Source organism: Somniosus microcephalus, chromosome 3 (genome assembly GCF_052327205.1).
Source record: "Somniosus microcephalus isolate GS21.2 chromosome 3, FLI_Smic_1.0, whole genome shotgun sequence".
Taxonomy (NCBI): Eukaryota; Metazoa; Chordata; class Chondrichthyes; order Squaliformes; family Somniosidae; genus Somniosus; species Somniosus microcephalus.
In genome coordinates, this window is record NC_140989.1 from 242,348,435 (window position 1) to 242,369,029 (window position 20,595).

The 20,595-nt window shown below is 45.8% G+C and overlaps 1 protein-coding gene across 1 annotated transcript in view; it reads right to left on the reverse strand.

Annotated features, from left to right (window-relative positions):
• Positions 1 to 20,087, reverse strand: part of LOC147121778 (kinetochore protein Nuf2-B-like) — a 65,624-nt gene extending 45,537 nt beyond the window's left edge. Inside the window, exons 1-2 of the mRNA XM_085982272.1 lie at positions 19,864 to 20,087; positions 1,650 to 1,768 (exon numbers count right to left, since the gene is read on the reverse strand). The gene's annotated coding sequence lies outside the window, so the exon portion shown is untranslated. The remainder of the gene's footprint in view (positions 1 to 1,649; positions 1,769 to 19,863) is intronic.
• Between the last annotated feature and the right edge of the window lie 508 nt (positions 20,088 to 20,595).

Below are 20,595 nucleotides of genomic sequence, written 5' to 3' on the forward strand. Positions count from 1 at the left end.
CCCACTCACTTAACCTATCTATATCCCTTTGCAGACTCTTTGCGTCCTCCTCACAACTTGCTAACCCACCTATCTTTGTATCAGCAGCAAATTTGGCTACAGTACACTCGGTCCCTTCATCCAAGTCATTAATATAGATTGTAAATAGTTGAGGCCCCAGCACTGATCCCTGTGGCACCCCACCAGTTATTGGTTGCCGACCGGAAAATGACCCATTTATCCCGACTCTCTGTTTTCTGTTAGTTAGCCAATCCCCTATTCATGCCAATATATTACCCCCAACCCCATGTGTTCTTATCTTGTGCAGTAACCTTTTATGTGGCACCTTATCGAATGCCTTCTGGAAATCCAAATACACCACATTCATTGGTTCCCCTTTATCCACCCTGTTTGTTACATCCTCAAAGAACTCTACCAAATTTGTCAAACATGATTTCCCTTTCATAAAACCATGCTGACTCTGCTTGATTGTCTTATGATTTTCTAAATGTCCTGCTATTACCTCCTTAATAATGGATTCAAGCATTTTCCCAATGACAGATGCTAGGCTAACTGGCCTATAGTTTCCTGCTTTCTGTCTCCCTCCTTTCTTGAATAGTGGCGTTACATTTGCAGTTTTCCAATCTGCTGGGACCTCTCCAGAATCCAGGGAATTTTGGTGGATTACAACCAACGCATCCACTATCTTTGCAGCCACTTCTTTTAAGACCCTAGGATGCAGGCCATCAGGTCCAGGGGACTTGTCGGCCTTTAGCCGCATTAGTTTGCCTAGTACTTTTTCTCTAGTGATAGAGATTGTTTTAAGTTCCTCCTTCCCTATAGCCCCTTGATTATCTATTATTATTGGGATGTTTTTAGTGTCTTCTACCGTGAAGACCGATCCAAAATAATTGTTTAGAGTCTCTGCCATTTCTCTATTTCTTTGGTTTGAAACATGATGAAACTCTGCTTCCATCACTGTCTAGATATTGCACAATAACTTTGAGTGTAAGTGGCCGCAATAACCACGGGCGATATAAGTGGCGGGGATTATATTACATTTGTTTCAATTCAGAGTTATTTTCTGCAAACAGGAATAGAGTAAACTCTTGTTTGGGGGTTCACCCAAGGCTCACATTATCAAGAGGTTCATTACGTCCGCAGATCTCCTGTGTACAGTTGTGTAACATGTTTGAAGGTTACTGCTGTGGAAAAACACCTCCCAATTAACAATCATGCACCAACTATTTACAGTTTAATTTCAGCAGCTTGTTTTTTGGGACTGAACATTTTTCCTCCAGTATCTAAAGTTAAGTTGGAAATTCTAAAAACAAGTATTGCCAATGCAGCTTCAGGTGCTGCACAGGGAAAAAAGGGATTAGATTTGAGACGCAATTGCTGGAATGAAACCAAGAACCCCCTAATTGTTCTAGTCATGGGATCAGTAGAGACAAACGGTGATTTGTCTCAGCAGCAACCAGCAGCAATTGGGATGCCACATCGCCTCAGTCACTGCAACAAGGTTCAGTTAGGGATGTGTTGGGTAGAAAAGGAAGCAGTGTAAGGCAAGGATACAGTTACAAGCTATTGATGCTCCTGTTGGAGATGTTAAACATGCCATTTGCAGCTCCCAAAGTTATGAGCAACTGCCCAATTATTTTGGAGCCTACCTCAAACAAAGCAGAACACGGTTGTCTCAAAAGGTCAAGAGATTCCCGGCAAAACCAACGTCCACCTCAACAGGAGGATCATCAAGAAAGTAAACGGTCCGACAAACCCCCTCAGGGATCTGGAAAACATGAAACCCCCAAGAGGGAGGAACAAAGGTCAGTTAAAATAATTAAAGATAAAGCAGCAAATGAAGCTCAGGATCCTGAGGATGAACAATCCCAGGATTGGAGGCCTGGCACCCAGCCAGGGCCTCTTGAATTCCCCTATGCCTTGGCAACCTTGCCCACAAACACACAAGTGAAAGCCCTGTTTGATACAGGAGCTGATTACACTGTAATAGATCCTGCAATAATAAAAACTAAGTGGACAGGTTTGGGAAGCCCAATTTGTAAAAAAATCATTAGGGGAATTCACACAAGACAAAACCAAAATAATTAATTTTTACAAAATACCTATTACTATATATGGAATAACAGTGACCCTAGATGTCGGACTGGTACTACAATTGGCCTGTTCCCTCATTATAGGACAACCAGACATGAAACATTACCTTAAAATTTCAACCAGACCTGTAGAAACATCCACAGACCAGGATGACAGGTAAAAACATGTTCGTACACAGAATGATCAAACTTGCCTAGAGGGGGGAGGCAAAGACCTTCTCCAGCAACTCATTAATAAATGCTATCCTTATCTACAACACCATCCAAATCAATGTGGAAAGATAGAGCATCTCCCCATCATAGAAGATGATGATACGGAGGAGGGAATCAGACAAATACCTATGAGAACGCTTACAGAATACCATCAAGTTATTTACTGTGATGGATCGTCAATGACGATTAAAAAAGAGACATCCCAACAATCCTCAGCTGGGATGGGGATAGTAGTAGGGACTTTCGAGGTTCCTATTCTTTTTATCCAGAAGAATTACTGTCTATACCCCTTGGCCATAAGACAGCGCAATATGCTGAAGCCACAGCATTACGGTATGCTTTAGAGAAAGCAAACCTTATTAAACCCACACTGTGGGAAGATATTCTCCGTTTGAGAATGGACAAAAAGAATTGTCAGGTGATTCAAGTAAACGGGCATATCACTGGGACAGTACATTCAAAGGGAAACAGCCTTGCAGACGAACAAGCGAAACGTTCGGTCTGCATGACACCCTCTTGAGAGGGGTCTGCCAATGTTAGTGTAATCACTAGGGCAGAACGGGCAGCTAATCAGGATGAGGAACTGATTCAGCTATTAGAGCCGACAAAAGAGAATCCACCAGGATATCCACCAATGTACTTTTACTCGGAAACCGCTACGGGTATTGTACTAGTTAAGTTGCCCAAAGGAAACCGAGAGGTACCCCCGAGACACAAACGAGAACAGCTTGTAAAAGAAGCTCACGAGGGCATAAGTCAAGCACATTGTGGTGCCAGAACAACATTCCGCAAATTGACCCCCTTATATTGGTGGCCAGGCATGTTTATAGCCTGTAAAACATACGTGGCAAATTGTGAGCTATGCTATTTAACCAATAAGTCATCACTAATTAAGCCACCACCATTGGCTCCTGTGAAAGCTGAGGAGCCAATGGGAAAATTCTTTATTGACTTTATTGGACCACTTCCCCCATCTTTGGGATATAGACATGTTCTCGTTTGTGTAGATGGATGCACTTCCTTCTGCTGGCTGGTCCCCACAAAAACTGTTTCGGAAAACGCACTTGCCAGGGCTATTTCTGATATAATTACTGTAGCTGGTGCACCCAAAATCTTACACTCCGATCAAGGCGGAGCCTTTGTATCTAAGGTCTTCAAAGACTACTGCGAACAAAGGGGGATTGGCTTAGAGCACAGCACGCCACGTCATCCGCAATCAGCGGAGCTGGTGGAACGTAAAAACCAGGAAGTAAAAAAGCTATTGGTCAAACTGTTGAGAATCAGGGGGAAATAAGCGAACCACCATCATTCCAGAGGTGCAGCTATCACTCAATAATGTGCCCACATCTGCATCAGGGGCAGTGTCCCCTAAAACTCCATATTATCTGATGTATGGGGTTGAGATGCATACACCGCTTACGCATAGTTCTTTTATTGCCTCTACACACTCTGAGTCCTTGACCCGACAGCGACAGTTAGATTTTTTTAAAAAGGAACAGAGGAGACTCATCGAATTGATCAGAGGATAAGGGAAGCAAATAGGCAGAAAAAATTGACAAATAAAGCATGGCAACCCATAGTAGGAGAATGGATACAGGAAAAGAAGTTCGAGCAGAAACCTGGTTTAAGACCGAAGTAGAAAAAACCTGTTCAAATACATTCTGTATGAAAGAACAGTTCAAATACATATTAACCAGCTGAATGGCAAGCATATTCTTAAAACTGTCTCCATAGACAATATCAAAAGATGTCCTGTGGGATACCGAAAAGGAGGAACAATACAAGGTGCAGTCGTACACTGTCTTTCAAGACTCAGCTTGGAGCACGACACAGGAAATGGATGCGATCAAATTACTGACGACGGTTAGTCAGACGGTGTCGCCGGCTCTTGCACACATTGCTTGGCAACGCATCAGGAATTGGATTTGCAAAAAGCAACGACCGAAACAAGGAAAGATCAACGAGTTATCTCAGCGAAGGAGGAACACACCGCGGATAAAGAAAGAATCAACTGAGTGTCTGGCAAGGCCTTTATGAAAACACGCATCTGTACACACGGCGGATCGAAGGAACAGCGTGTTAAGCTTCAACTAGTTTCAACTGATGTCTCCTTGACTCGTATGGATAACTCATGTAACCCCTTCACGGTTCTCTAGATATATGTGAGATGTGGTCTCTGTTGTAGACAGTATTCTATAGTCCAGTAAGGAGATCACTACTACAATGGCTTAATTCTAATTATCTTACTTTATAGTTTTAACGTCAGACAGTATAAGAAGATTACGGGTCAATGACCTAAATTAGACATTTGCATACATTAGAATGAATCTAGACATAATAAACATACATTCTCCATTTATATGGATTCAAAGGAGAATCTGTCCCTGTGTCCAAATTCGAGTGCACTCTTTCGTTGGCGCGCTTAAGTTGGAGCTCATGGTATGTATAATGTCTGCAAGACTTACGACTCCGAACCCCTTCGTTGAATTCTCTTCACGATCACTGAATCCCACTTTGAGTTCTGGATGCAGAGCTACTAATACGAAGGGCGGCGGCCGAGTTTGGAAGCCCGGGACGGGATGCGGCAGCCATTTGCCTCCTGAGCCCTCTTTTCAGAGTTCCTGCCCTCTTTTCTTCCAGTCACTCCCTTCTCCCGCTCGAAAAACCCCGACTCCACCCCTTCCTCCTGGGGTTTCTGCCTGGAGACTGCGCAGCCTCACTGTCTGCAACAGTTGATACTGGTGCAGAATTATGGAAAGTCTGCTCTTAGTCACATTGTGTCCTTAAAAGTTCTTGCCGTACCTTCACATGGGCAACTTTAACCCAGGGATTTATAACAATGATAATACAGTGTCTAAGTTAAAGATTGATAACCATACTTAGCGTACATCACATTTCCAGTGGGTATTACACTCCCTCCCTACCAAATATAGGCATGTCCCCATGACTAATGAACTTTACACATAAGTGGTTGCATGCTTCCCAACCATGTATAAAGGGAGGTAACATATCGAACCGTAGGGGCTATCATTACACTTGGCACTCCTAGTGTACTGTATGTCAATCTTTCAGGAACCTTCTTAACTCGCTGTGAGCTCCTTATTTCGGATACCCGGTCTTCAGTTCCTTCAACTACGTTGGAGGCGTTGGTTCCTTTGTTATCATGCCTTTCAGTCTCTTTTATCTCCTTCTCGGAAGCATCTGGTTCTTCCCAGACCATGTCCAAGTCTGAGCTAAATGGTTCAGGCAATTCATCCAGATTCTGTCTTATGTGTCTTTCTGGGAGGTCGTACCATAGATCCCATTCTTCATCTTCCGACTCATCAGGTTCCTCATGATCCACACACTGTGTCATGGGTTTTCTGTCTTCTGGAACAAAGTTTTCCTGGTTTCTCGTTTTTTTCCTTCTTCTTCTCTGCAGGGTTCTCCTACTAGGTGTCGGCTCATTATCCACTGGCAGATCCAGATGCACTTGCTGTCCCAATGGCAGGATATGATTCCGGTGCAGTATTTTATGGGTCCATTCCCACCTGCAGGTTTTAGCCGAAACACAGGTAGTTGTGACATTTGGCTTTCAACAATGTAAGGTGTAGAAGCCCAGCGGTCTGCTAACTTATGTTTCCCTTGAAGTCCTAGGTTCCGTATGAGAACTCGGTCACCAGGCATGAGTTGGGAAAAACGGATTTTCTGGTCATACCTCTGCTTATTTCCTTTATTCTGTTTGGCAGAAACAGACTCAGCAAGTTCATAAGCAGCTTGCAATTCCTTTCTCATGTCAGATACATACTTGAGGTAAGTTCTCTGTGATGTGCCATCACTGGATACTCCGAAACACAAATCCACCGGCATCCTCGCTTCATGTCCAAACATGAGGTAGTACGGTGAAAAACCAGTAGCGTCATTTCAGGTACAATTATAAGAATGAACAAGATGTCCAATGTGCCGACTCCACTTGTTCTTTCGCTTTGAATCCAGCGTTCCAAGCATGTCTAACAAAGTACGGTTAAACCGCTCAGGTTGAGGATCTCCCTGAGGATGGTATGGAGTTGTTCTTGACTTCTCAATCCCGAGCATGGACAACAACTCATGTATAAGTCTACTTTCAAAGTCTCTACCTTGATCACTGTGTATTCGCTTTGGCAGTCCATAGTGGATGAAGTATTTCTCCCACAACACTTTGGCAACGGTGGATGCTTTCTGATCCTTTGTGGGAAAAGCTTGGGCATAGCGAGTTTAATGATCTGTAATGACCAAGACATTTGTGGTATTGCTGGAATCGGGTTCGATGGACAGAAAATCCATACAGACAAGGTCTAGAGGTCCATCACTTTGCATGTGAAACAGAGGAGCTACTCTTTTAGGTAATGTCTTTCTCTGGACACAGCGTGCACAGGACTTGCAGAACTCCTCAACCGCAGACTTCATACGCAACCAATAGAATCTGTCCTTGACCAACCCATAGGTCTTATCTACTCCCAGATGACCTGCGTCATCATGCAAAGACTTCATCACTATTTCCCTGTACTTTTCAGGCAGGACCAACTGTGAATGACATGGTTTAGTGGGTGGGTGAGTGATTCTACACAACACTCCCTCTTTAATTTCCAAGTGGTCCCATTCTCTTAGGAGCAGACGACAGTCAGGATGTTTTGATTTGTCGATCTGTGTAATATCACCCAGACGGAGAGCTAAAAACACCTCATGAATACAGGGATCCTCCTGTTGTGCTTTGGATATTTCAGATGAACACAACATGGGTAAGTTTTGTACATCCAAACTGGAAAGGTTGCATATGCCTGGGGAACAGCATGCATTGACGCTCCCAAGTGGTCAATCTCTCGGGCATGACATGGTATTCTTTGGTCCAAATACCACGGACATCTGACACATTACTTTCACATCTGCTGAAGCAACATCTTTCCACTCTGGTTTCTGGTAGTGTGGGCGACGAGACAGAGCATCTGCGTCAATGTTCTGGTTCCCAGGTCTGTACCTGAGACTAAAGTCGTAAGCAGATAGTGCAGCAAGCCAGCGGTGGCTGGTGGCATCAAGTTTTGCCGAAGTCAACACATAGGTTAATGGATTATTGTCTGTCCTCACTTCAAACTTCGCTCCATACAGATAATCCTGCAGCTTATCCACCACCCCCCACTTCAACGCCAAGAATTCTAGCTTATGAGCTGGGTAGTTACACTCTGATGGCGTAAGACTGCAACTGATGAACGCTACAGGTCTCAGCCCTGCTCCTTGGTCCTGATACAACACACCACCCAACCCTTCTTGACTGGCATCCACGTGTAGCACATATGGCAGCTGTGGGTTTGCAAAAGCCAACACGGGGGCTTGAGTAAGACTTTGCTTTAAGGTGTGGAAGGCCTCTTTGCATTTCTCATCCCATCTAACACCAAAAGGCTCAGAGGGTTTGAAGTAGTCCTTGTTCTCTTTACCTTTAGCCTTTTTCTTCCTCTCGGCTGGTGGGAGGTAACCAGCCAGCAGCTGATTCAGAGGATGGGCCACTTTGGAGTAATCCTGCACAAAGCGCCTGTAATATCCGCAGAACCCAAGAAATGACTGCAAGGCAGTCACTGTGTTCGGTTTGGGCCATGTGGTAACAGCTTCGATCTTGGATGGATCTGTGGCTACTCCATCCTGTGATACAATATGCCCCACATAGGACACGGATGTTTGGCAAAACTGACACTTGTCCAATGATAGCTTGAGACCTTCATCCTCCAGGCGACCAAGCACTTTCAGCAACCGAGCTTCGTGTTCTTCAAGGGTTGCCCCAAACACAATGATATCGTCCAAGTACACCAATACTTCGAGCAAGTTCATGTCCCCAACTGTTTGTTCCATTATTCTTTGAAAAGTTGCTGGAGCGCCTGAAACTCCCTGTGGCATCCTTTCAAATTGGTAGAACCCAACTGGACATATAAAGGCTGTCTTTTCTTTGTCCGATTCACTCATCGGTATTTGGTAGTATCCACTTCTGAGATCCAACACACTGAACCACTTGCTTCCAGTAAGACAAGCCAGTGCATCCTCAATTCTTGGAACGGTGTATTGGTCGGGAATAGTACATCTGTTAAGCGTCCTAAAGTCCACACACATCCGAATCTTTCCGTTCTTTTTCCTCACCACCACTATAGGAGATGCATAAGGACTCCTGGACTCGGTAATGATCTCAGCTTCTTTTAACTGCGACAGGTGCTGTCTCACTGCTTCGATGTCAGCTGGTGCCAGCCGTCGCGACCTCTCCCAAAAGGGTTTATCCTCGGTAATTCTGATAGAATGGCGAGTACTCTTACTACAACCAACATCAAACTCATGAGTAGAGAAAACTCCTCTCCGCTCCATCATCTTCCTGACTAATCGGTCCTTCCATTCTTTAGGAACGAATGAATCTCCAAAGTTGAAGGAGGAGGGTGTCAGATCTCCGGTTGAGTTAACTTTGGACTCTTCCTTCACATGTGACGACAGTACATTTACAGGAAACAGATGCGCAATCGGCATTCCTTTCCTCAATGTGATTCCTTTGCCTGACATATTCCTCACGGTCACTGTAACTCTCCTTGACATCACAGCTGTCGGGGTCTGCAACTCTGGTCTCACCAGAAGCTCATTTGGAAACCGTGACTCTTCTGCAGGATCATCAGGTGACTCTATCAGAATGGCTTCAGTACCTGGCGTTCCAGGGAATTTTGGTATCCCAGGGATTCTAGCCACTCCTCCAGGGCGCAGGGTGATAGGTTTGGCTCGAACGTACCACACAGTTCCTCTTTTGCTATCATCTACGTCGGAAGAAAGTTCAGGTAGTTTCTCAAAAGCCTTTTTGAAAACAGGGTGAATGTGTCTGGTGCTCAAGAAGTTTTCACCTCCCTGCTCTTTGCAGCTTGTCAGGAGTCGTCTCACTATGGGTGTATTACTGCCAACCAGTATGGAAACCTCACCTTTCACCATGGGGTCAGGGCAAACCAACACAAGTGCATCAATGGTCTCAGTGGTCCCTACATCAGCTTCCAAGAACTCCAACCTCAGCGACAAATAGCCATCATATGGGTAATCAGCAGGACTAAGGCCCCAGATCTGCAGAAGACTGATTGGGGTTAACGGCAAATGCGTCAGGTATCGGTCATAGAAGGATCTGTACAGTATGGTAACCTGAGAACCCGTGTCGAGGATAGCTTTAGTATAAATGCCTTCAATCTGTATTGATACAGCAGAACTCGGCCCTACTAAACCTTCAGGTATGATGTCTTTCATATCCCCTCGTCTATTATTGCACTTAGCGGAACGTGTCTTAACTACAGGGACAGCAGGCCGTTCCGTTACTGTGCCCCTTTGTAGTTTCCCGACTTCTTGGTAAGTTTTATGAGACGGTCATTTACTTTTTTTAGATTTTCCTCACCTCTACATTCTCGCTTGAAATGTCCATCCTTTCCACAGTTATAACAAAAGACTCCAGGTCTATCTCCTTCATGGGGATATCCTTTAGAAGAATCATTCATTTTGCTGTTAGACTTCGCAGGGTGTTCAACCTTTTGCACCCGTGCGTCATCCCTTTCTGTGTTGGGCTTAGACCGAAAATATGCCATCTCGGCTCTCATGACATTTATTTCCTTCTTCAGCTGTTCCATCTCAGGGTTGACATCACCCTTAGGAGTAGGAACTGTAACAGGAGTCACAAGCTTGGACATCACAGCACTCTTTGCTACATTCCAGGCCTGAAGCATATCCTCCTCCTCTCTGACTTCCCTTAGCAGCTCAGTGAAGGTAGGTGGATCTCGCAACTTATGGGTCATGCGTATGCGAAGAGCAGTCACGTCTTCGAGCAATGCACCTCGCACAACCTGTTCAATGCGGAATCGATTCATTTCAGGCAACTCAATCCCTCTTTTCCGTAACATAAAATGCAGCAGTTTGTCTATTCTCAGCAGATAACTGGACAGCTTCTCTCCCTCACACTGGAATGTGCTTCTGAATCTGACCATCAAATCTGAAATGGTTTCAGTAGTTCCAAAGGCAGTTTCTAGAGCCTGCATGTAGTCAAAGGAAGTAGCAGAGGTGTTCTGCGCCTTTAAGAATCTTACAATGTCAGTGGCAGGACCCTTAAGGCTTTCTACTATTCTCTGCCTCTTCACATTGTCACTGCACTTCCATTCCTCTAGCAGAAGCAGGGTCTGCTCAGCCCAGGCGTCATACTCCTCTTCCCCACTGGGAGTTGGTCTCACTCCTGAGAACATACGGAGCTTACGATATCCCTGAGCTTCGAAGGGCAGATTGGTGCATTTATCCACCAGAGAACTAATGGCACTGACCAACTGAGTGTTCATATCCAGGGCCGAAGGATCTATCAGACCTTTGACATCAGCAACAGTCTTTCCTTCTTGTCTCAAGAATGACAACAACTTGGTCTGAAACCCTTCTTCTTCCTTAGTAGTAATAGGGACAAACTGAACTGGCCAGGGACCAGCCTCTTCAGAAAGCCCAACTGCCTCAGGTAAACCATGACCTCTCAGGTTCTCTGATGTCTGGATCAACACAAACTGCTTCTTGGTAGCTGTATCCAAGCAGCGCTCAACTATCCTAACCTTTCCAAAGGCTTTGACACAATTCAGAGCCCTTAGCAAGACATCATCAGGGTCATCGTTAGCAACACCATTCAGCACAATGCCATGGGTAGTAGCTATCTGCTTCCGTTTGCACCAAGCTTCAACCTCAATAACATCCATCTTTTATGCTCAAACAGCCCAGCAGAAACCACAAACCACTCTCTTAGCAATGAGCATTCAATACTGTTAGTTTGTTAGTTTACTGACATAAATAGACCACAATCCCGGACGAGCCCCCAAAATGTAACCCCTTCACGGTTCTCTAGATATATGGGAGATGTGGTCTCTGTTGTAGACAGTATTCTATAGTCCAGTAAGGAGATCACTACTACAATGGCTTAATTCTAATTATCTTACTTTATAGTTTTAACATCAGACAGTATAAGAAGATTACGGGTCAATGACCTAAATTAGACATTTGCATACATTAGAATGAATCTAGACATAATAAACATACATTCTCCATTTATATGGATTCAAAGGAGAATCTGTCCCTGTGTCCAAATTCGAGTGCACTCTTTCGTTGGCGCGCTTAAGTTGGAGCTCATGGTATGTATAATGTCTGCAAGACTTACGACTCCGAACCCCTTCGTTGAATTCTCTTCACGATCACTGAATCCCACTTTGAGTTCTGGATGCAGAGCTACTAATACGAAGGGCGGCGGCCGAGTTTGGAAGCCCGGGACGGGATGCGGCAGCCATTTGCCTCCTGAGCCCTCTTTTCAGAGTTCCTGCCCTCTTTTCTTCCAGTCGCTCCCTTCTCCCGCTCGAAAAACCCCGACTCCACCCCTTCCTCCTGGGGTTTCTGCCTGGAGACTGCGCAGCCTCACTGTCTGCAACAGTTGATACTGGTGCAGAATTATGGAAAGTCTGCTCTTAGTCACATTGTGTCCTTAAAAGTTCTTGCCGTACCTTCACATGGGCAACTTTAACCCAGGGATTTATAACAATGATAATACAGTGTCTAAGTTAAAGATTGATAACCATACTTAGCGTACATCACATTTCCAGTGGGTATTACACTCACATCTACGGAACGTACATCTGCCGATTGGACATTCTAAGTACAAGTTGTTTCATAGAAACATAGAAGCATAGAAACATAGAAGATAGGAGCAGGAGTAGGCCATTCGGCCCTTCGAGCCTGCTCCGCCATTCAATGAGATCATGGCTGATCATCCAAATTCAGTACCCTGTCCCTGCCTTCTCCCCATATCCCTTGATCCCTTTAGCCTCAAGAAATATATCCAACTCTTTCTTGAATATATTTAATGAACTGGCCTCAACTGCCCTCTGTGGCAGAGAATTCCACAGGTTCACCACTCTCTGGGTGAAGAAATTCCTTCTCATTTCAGTCCTAAATGGCTTACCCCTTATCCTTAGACTATGACCCCTGGTTCTGGACTCCCTGGCCATCAGAAACATCCTTCCTGCATCTAGTCTGCCCAGGCTTGACAGAATTTTATAGGTTTCGATGAGATCCCCTCTCAATCTTCTAAACTCCAGTGAGTATAAGCCCAATCGATACAATCTCTCTTCATACGTCATTCCTGCCATCCCAGGTATCAGCCTGGTGAATCTTCGCTGCACTCCTTCCATGGCAAGAACGTCCTTCCTCAGGTAAGGCGACCAAAACTGCACACAATACTCAAGGTGCGGTCTCACCAAGGCCCTGTACAACTGTAGCAAGACATCCTTGTTCCTGTACTCAAACCCTCTTGCTACGAAGGCCAACATACCATTTGCCTTCTTAACCGCCTGCTGCACCTGCATGCTTACCTTCAGCGACTGGTGCACAAGAACACCCAGGTCTCTTTGCACTTCCCCTTCTCCCAATCTATTGCCATTCAAATAATAATCTGCCTTCCTGTTTTTGCCACCAAAGTGGATAACCTCACATTTATCCACATTATAGTGCATTTGCCATGTTTCTGCCCAGTCACCCAACCTGTCCAAATCGTACTGGAGTTTCACGACATCCTCCTCACAGCATACCCTCCCACCCAGCTTTGTGTCATCTGCAAATTTGGAGATATTACATCCAATTCCCTCGTCCAGATCATTAATATATATTGTGAACAGCTGGGGTCCTAGGACCGATCCTTGCGGTACCCCACTAGTCACTGCCTACCACTCGGAAAACGACCCGTTTATTCCAACTCTTTGCTTTCTGTCCGACAACCGGTTCTCTCTCCAAGTCAATACTTTGCCCCCAATCTCATGTGCCTTAATTTTGCACGCTAATCTCTTATGCGGGACCTTATCGAAAACCTTCTGAAAGTCCAAATACACCACATCCACTGGTTCTCCCTTATCTATTTTACCAGTTACATCCTCAAAAAATTCCAGTAGACTAGTCAAGCATGATTTACCTTTTGTAAATCCATGTTGACTTTGTCCGATCCAGTCACTGCTTTCCAAGTGCTCTGCTATTACATCTTTTATAATGGACTCTAGCATTTCCCCCACTACCGATGTCAGGCTTACCGGTCTATAATTCCCCGCTTTTTCTCCACCATCTTTTTTGAATAGTGGGGTAACATTAGCTACCCTCCAATCCATGGGTACTGTTCCAGAGTCTATCGAGTTCTGGAAGATGACCAGCAATGCATCTACTATTTCTTGGGCCACTTCCTTAAGTACCCTGGGATGTAGATTATCAGGCCCTGGGGATTTATCGGCCTTCAGTCCCATCAATTTTCCTAACACCATTTCCCTACAAATACTGATTTCTTTCAGTTCCACCCTTTCATCAGACCCTATGTTCCCCGGCATCTCTGGGAGGTTATTTGTGTCCTCCTTTGTGAAGACAGAACCAAAATATGTATTTAGTTGGTCTGCCGTTTCTTTGTTCCCCATTATAAATTCCCCTGATTCTGACTGCAAGGGACCTACGCTTGACTTCACCAATCTTTTTCTCTTCACATATCTATAAAAGCTTTTACAGTCAGTTTTTATGTTCCCTGCAAGCTTACTCTCATATTCTATTTTCCCTTTCTTAATTAATCCCTTTGTCCTCCTTTGTTGAATCCTAAACTGCTCCCAATCCTCAGGATTATTGCTTTTTCTGGCCAATTTATATGTCCTCTCCTTGGATCTTATGCTATCCCTAATTTCCCTTGTTAGCCACGGTTGAGTCACCTTTTTAATTTTATTTTTATGCCAAACTGGGATGAACAAATTCTGTAGCTCATCCATTCGGTCTTTGAATGTTTGCCATTGCCTATCCACCATCAACCCTTTGAGTGCCATTCCCCAATCAATCCTACCCAACTTGCTCCTCAGACCATCATAGTTTCCTTTATTTAAATTGAGGACCCTAGTCTCTGAGTCAACTACTTCATTCTCCATCTTAATGAAGAATTCGATCATATTATGATCGCTCCGACTCAAGGGGCCTCGTACAACAAGATTGCTAATTAATCCTTTCTCGTTACATAATACCCAGTCTAAGATGGCCTGATCTCTGGTTGGTTCCTCGACATATTGGTCCAGGAAACCATCCCGTAAACACTGCAGGAATTCCTCCTCCGCAGTATTGTTACTAATTTGGTTGGCCCAATCTATATGTAGATTAAAGTCACCCATGATGACTGCTGTGCCCTTATTGCACGCTTCTTTAATTTCCCTTTTAATGCCATCCCCAACCTCCGCCTTACTGTTTGGAGGTCTATATACCACTCCCACTAACGTTTTTTTCCCCTTAGTATTTCTCAATTCTACCCATACAGATTCCACCTCATCAGAGCTAATATCCTTCATTACAATTGTGTTAATCCCTTCTTTAACCAGTAATGCTACCCCACCTCCCTTTCCTTTTTGCCTATCTTTCCTGAATATCGAATACCCCTGGATGTTGAGTTCCCAGTCTTGGCCATCCTTGAGCCACGTTTCCATAATCCCAACCAAATCGTATTCGTTTACCTCTATTTGCGCAGCCAATTCATCCACCTTATTACAAATGCTCCTCGCATTAAGACACAAAGCCTTCAGGCTTGTTTTTTTAACGCTCTTAGACCTATTCGAATTATTATTTACTGTGGCCACGTTTGATTCAAACCATTGATTTCTCTGACTGCCACTTTTGTTTTTCTCCTTCCTATCTTTTGCTTTTATCCTTGTTTCCCTTTCCTCTGTCTCCCTGCTCAGGTTCCCAACCCCCTGCCATTTTAGTTTAAACCCTCCCCCACAGCACTAGCAAACACTCCCCCTAGGACATCGGTTCCAGCCCTGCCCAGGTGCAAACCGTCTGGTTTGAACTGGTCCCACCTCCCCCAGAACCGGTTCCAATGTCCCAGGAACTTGAATCCCTCCCCCTGGCACCATTCCTCTAGCCACGTATTCATCTGAAGTATCCTTCTATTTCTACTCTGATGAGCACGTGGCACTGGTAGCAATCCTGAGATTTCGTTCATTGCATGACTATTTACTTATCATCCTTTTAAATTGTGATCAATTTAAAATAAGGCAAAACATTGTCCTAGGATGACTTCAAAGGAATTTTCATGTAGCACATGATTGTGCATCTCGTGAAATTAATATGCTATTGTAACCTCATGAGGAATATTGACCAAACTCTGTCTAGATATTCCAGCTCATTTTTTCGTCAAGAAGCGCGTGTAAAGGAAAAGCCATATTTCAGAAAGATACACCATCCTATGAACAGAATTCTGACTTTATTAATACATGACATACTGGGTTTAAAAATCTAAAAAGCCTCAATGACACAAGGTGTGAATACAGGCTTCAGAGATAAGGTGAAGTGTTGACACAACAGTTGTAAACACCACACAAGCTTTTGAAATGAGAATTGGTTGTAAATATTAAGACAATAGCCCTATTGAAGCAAAGGATTGGAGGTTCCTCTATGCCTGAACATTGGAAGAAACACAATAGCAATGCCCAAGTAAAGTGTTAAAAAATAACACTTCGAACAGAAGCACAGAACAATAAAAAACCATGTGCCTTTGATAAAAGCAACATCAAATGAAAGACAGGAAACATAAGTTTGTAATACAACCAATTGAAGTAGCTAAGAAATGCATGGAACACCCTGGTTGAAGTGGTTTTGATTTACATATTGTAAAAGGTACAAAACAGAAGACTTTGTAGATATGACTTCAATAGATACACCAAGCAATCACATTGTGTTTGTATTGAAAATGGAACAGTTAGTAGACACGACGTCTTCTTTCAAACAGCAGAGGTGATTTAGAAATTGAATGAAAGCACTTTGTAAGAATGGCATCAAATAGATACATCGGTCATAACCATTTTTTATGATAAAATTTGAACACCTAAAGGTAGAGACATAATTATGCATACAGCAGACAGGATCCTGAGAGTTGGCAGCTGAACTGACAGTAAGATAGAAAAAAGTCAACAGAAAGAATGACTGAAGATAATTAGCTTACATCAGCAGAAAACTTAATAGAATAAACCACTAAAAAAGGTATAAAAATAGAGCTTTTCAAATGGAAAGTCAGAAGTCGCTGGAAAGGGCAAGCAATTCTCAACTTCAGAGGCAGGCTCTGTAAGTTTTTAATTCTTTGGGGGCGATTTTCCTGGAGCCGTCAGGAGGGCTTTCAGGCATGTGGGGGGGAAATCGCAAAAATAGGGGGTCGTGACCCCCTCCCCCCGCCTGATTCCCTGCCCCGTCCGATTTTCACCCAGGCATTTCTGTCTGACCTGAATCAGTCCCGCCCGCAGCAGGCGGTACAGGTCTTCAGGCACCTTAACCACCAATAATTGGCATCTATAATGCCATTTTAAGGGGCCCTTGCTATTTTCAGCCTTTCCCCACATTAAACACGCCTGGTGGGAACCCCGTTGATGAAACCTGGCGTGAACAATATCAGCTTGCTTACTATCAGCTGCAGGTCAATCAGGAAAGAAGAGATTTAATCAGACATCATTTGTAGGTTGCAGGACCTTGTCGTTTCAGGCTTGGGGCAACTTGTTCCAGGCTTAGGCACAGCTGTGGAAGGTTGGAGCCTCACACACTTCTCCAGTGTGAGCTCCTGGGAAGCCCCTCTCACCACCCTCACTCAGCGCTTCCTCAACAGAGGCATCTACCAGAAGCATGGGAGGCCTTTTTTTCCTTCCCTTCTTGGCATTAGAGGATCTCCAGCAGCAGAGGCGGCAGCAGCAGATCCAGCAACAACAGCAGCACCAGCAACAGCAGCAGCAGCAGGAGCGACAGGCTGTGGCTCACCCACCTGAGGCAGCACAGACCAGAAGGGGCCAGCGCATGGAAGGCTGTCGGCGCAAGAGATACCCCCCAAACAGGGTCTACAGACACAGGGTCAGCTACCTCAACATGACTGAGCAGCAGTGCCAAAGGCGGCACCGACTTTCGCGAGAGGTAGCGACTGACATCTGCGCAATGCTGCAGCAAGACCTGGAGCCCAGAGCACCAGGTCGACACTCCTTACCAGTGGCCTTCAAAGTCATCGCCGCACTCAACTTTTTTGCCTCAGGCTCCTTCCAGTGATCAGCAGCAGACATCAGCGGCATCTCCCAGGCGGCCGCACACACTTGCATCACGCAGGAAACCGATGCCCTCTTTGCCCTCATGCACAATCACATCCATTTCACCAGGGATCGCGCAAGTGTGAGGGTGCAAGCGCTTGGATTAGCTAATCTGGCAGACTTTCCAAGGGTGCAGGGCGTCATTGACTGCACACATGGCCCTTAGGGCACCCCATCGCAATCCAGGAGTTTTTGTCAACCGCAAGGGCTTCCACTCCCTTAACGTTCAGCTGGTGTGTGACCACAAGAAGGAGATTTTCCATGTTTGTGCCGTACCCTGGCAGCTGCCATGACTCCTTCATACTGCGCCAGTCTACTGTGCCTCCGCTATTCAGGCTGCCAGACGAACTTCAGGGATGGCTACTTGGAGACAAGGGCTATCCCCTGCGGACTTAGCTAATGAAACCGTTTAGGAGACCGACCAACGAAGCTGAGGAGCGCTACAACTCCAGCCACATCTCCACCAGATGCATTACAGAGCAAACCATCGGATTGCTGAAGATGCACTTCAGATGTCTGGATAGATCAGGTGGAGCCCTGCAGTACTCAGCAGCCAGGGTCTCCAAAATCATCGTGGTTTGCTGTGTACTTCACAACATGGCACAGCGTCGTGGCTTGCAGATTCCTCAGGACCAAGTGGCTCCTCACAGACCCGCCTCGGATGAAGATGATGCTGAGGAGGAGGAGGAGGAGGAGGGCGAAAACGACCATCCTGCAGAGGCCCATCAACCAGTGGCACCATTACGCGAGAACATTGCTGCCCGGGATGCAAGGAACGCACTCATCCTGTCCAGATTTGCTTAGCCTAGTACATCAAACACTGTAGCCTCGCTGCTTCTTACCCGAGCATGGACAATGGCCAAACCCTGCGCATTCCTACCTGTTTGACCAGCATCCTGACAACTGCAAGTAATCCTAAGGCCTCAATGCGAAATCCCCATTCGCCAAATGACACACGCCACAACTGCAGCAGTTGCCATCAGATTTTTTATAAACAAGATACTGATGACATAATAACTATATACAAAACTTTTCATCCAAGTGACTATCCTTGTGATTAGTGGTGCTTTATTTTTCTCTTATGCGTGCTCCTACGTAGTGGTTCCCCTGTGGCTTCAGCAGATGTGGAGGCCCCTTGCTGACTTTCCTGCTGCTCCTGTCTCGACACCTTTGGCGGGCGTCCTCTGGGGTGGCGAGCCTGTGAGGGCTCGCCAGCAGTCTGCTGCTCCTGCGGCTGTGCAGGGGTTGAGACGCCTCTCTCACTTGGGTGTGGACTCCGGCGGGGCTCTGACCGAGGGCTCTGAAGTGGCATGGAAGTGTGAGCACGTGGAGAGGAGCCCCCACTTCGTTGAGGTGTGCCAACCACCTCCCTCTCATGGGTCAGGTCCCCCTCAGTGCCTGCAAGTGGCTGGAGAGCACCTTGCTGCACATCAGGGGGGCCATGGGGACCCGTATCTGCACTGGAAGTCCTACTCAGAAGGACTTCCATGAAGGTCTGGTTTCTGTGTTCAATAGATGCCCATCGCTCCTCAAGAGATGTCATTCTATTCTGAACACTCACCATGTTTTCCATAGCCTGGCGACTAAGCTCCTCCATGGCCGTAGCCCCCCTCTCCTCGGCCGTAGCCCTCCTCTCCTCGGCCGTAGCCCTCCTCTCCTCGGCCGTAGCCCTCCTCCCCTCTATGGTAGCCAGCCTTACCACGGAGGTAGCCATCCTTTCCATGTTGATGTGTTCATGCACCAATTCAATTCAATTCAAATCGCTTTATTGGCATGATGACAAGGTACATCTTATGTTGCCAAAGCATCGATAAAACATTCATGGTTGTACACAAAAATACAGATCTATCCATACAGTGTATAAACAGATACATCCCTGAGTGTATAAATATACATTCATATACTTTGTATATACTCTTTTCTTATATTTAGTGGTTGTCCCTCTGTTTATGGCAAGCTGTAACATAGTGTGCCACTAAGGTTACACAATTTCTCTCTTCCCCTAGTAGGTATGGGAGTTTTTGGTCGTCATTCAAATTTCTGAATTCCGGGCATATTTTTGTGAATTTTAATGACTCCACTAAGGCTCTGCTCATGTTCGCTATGGACTCCTCCATTCGCTCCACACTCGCAGCGACCCTGGAGACAAAACCTGCCAGAGACTCCTGCATCTGTGCATGGAGATCCATCACCTCTTCTCTTGCGGATGGACCCAGAGGCACAGGGTCGACATGCAGCTGAGCTGAGCTGGCAGAGTCCTGCGCCCTCCGACGAGGACTCTCCACTGCTGTCCCTGTCTCCACAATCTGCTAATGCTCACTTGTGAGCTGTGAAACACCAGGTGACAACACCATTCTATGTCCCGAAGGCCCACCCGAGGTGTGAGTGTATGCGCTGGTGCTGGGTGCGCTTACTTCTGCTGACGCTGTGCCCTCAGATGTTGGAGCTTCCTCTGAGGAGTCTGACTGCTCAGCCTCTTCCTCCTCCACAGTGGGGACGGGGGCTCTGGATGGTCCTGTGGGGGAGTAAAGGAACGAGTTAGAGATGTGATGCCAAGGTTACATGCACATTGGATTTTGCAGATGTTCATAAGTCCAAATGATGTGGCTTCAGAATCATAACAGCGACTCATGCTATGTCAATGAGAGAGATGGAAAACTATTCTGTCACCAGCTTGCGGGACTACCCCTGTCTCTCCTTCCCCAGCTTCCGCAGCCACATCAGCCCTGACAATTTCCACCACTCCTGCCTCCCAGGGGGTCAGGTGGGCTATTGAGGGTGGCCCTCCTCCAGTCCTGGCTCGCTCTCTGTTCTTGTGAGCTCTCTTTTCCTGCAATGAGGGAGACAAGTGGAGTTTGAGTGAGAATGAAGGAGTGTAGAGATTGCATAGCATAGATACTTAGAGGGAGACAAAGATGGTGTGAGGCTGCAAGGTCAAGGGCCCTCCCTGTGTGTTGTCAGTTGTGTTCAAAGCATCAGAGTGAGAGGGAGTGTGAGGGCTGCATGGTGGAATAGTTATGTGAATGTGAGCATAGAGAGAGAGGGAATGGGTAAGGGTGCATGGATGTGGCTGTGAAGTGGGATGTGGAGGAAGAGAGTGCTAAAGCTGAGTGCTGGTGGGGAAAGGCAATGGGGATCAGTTTGAG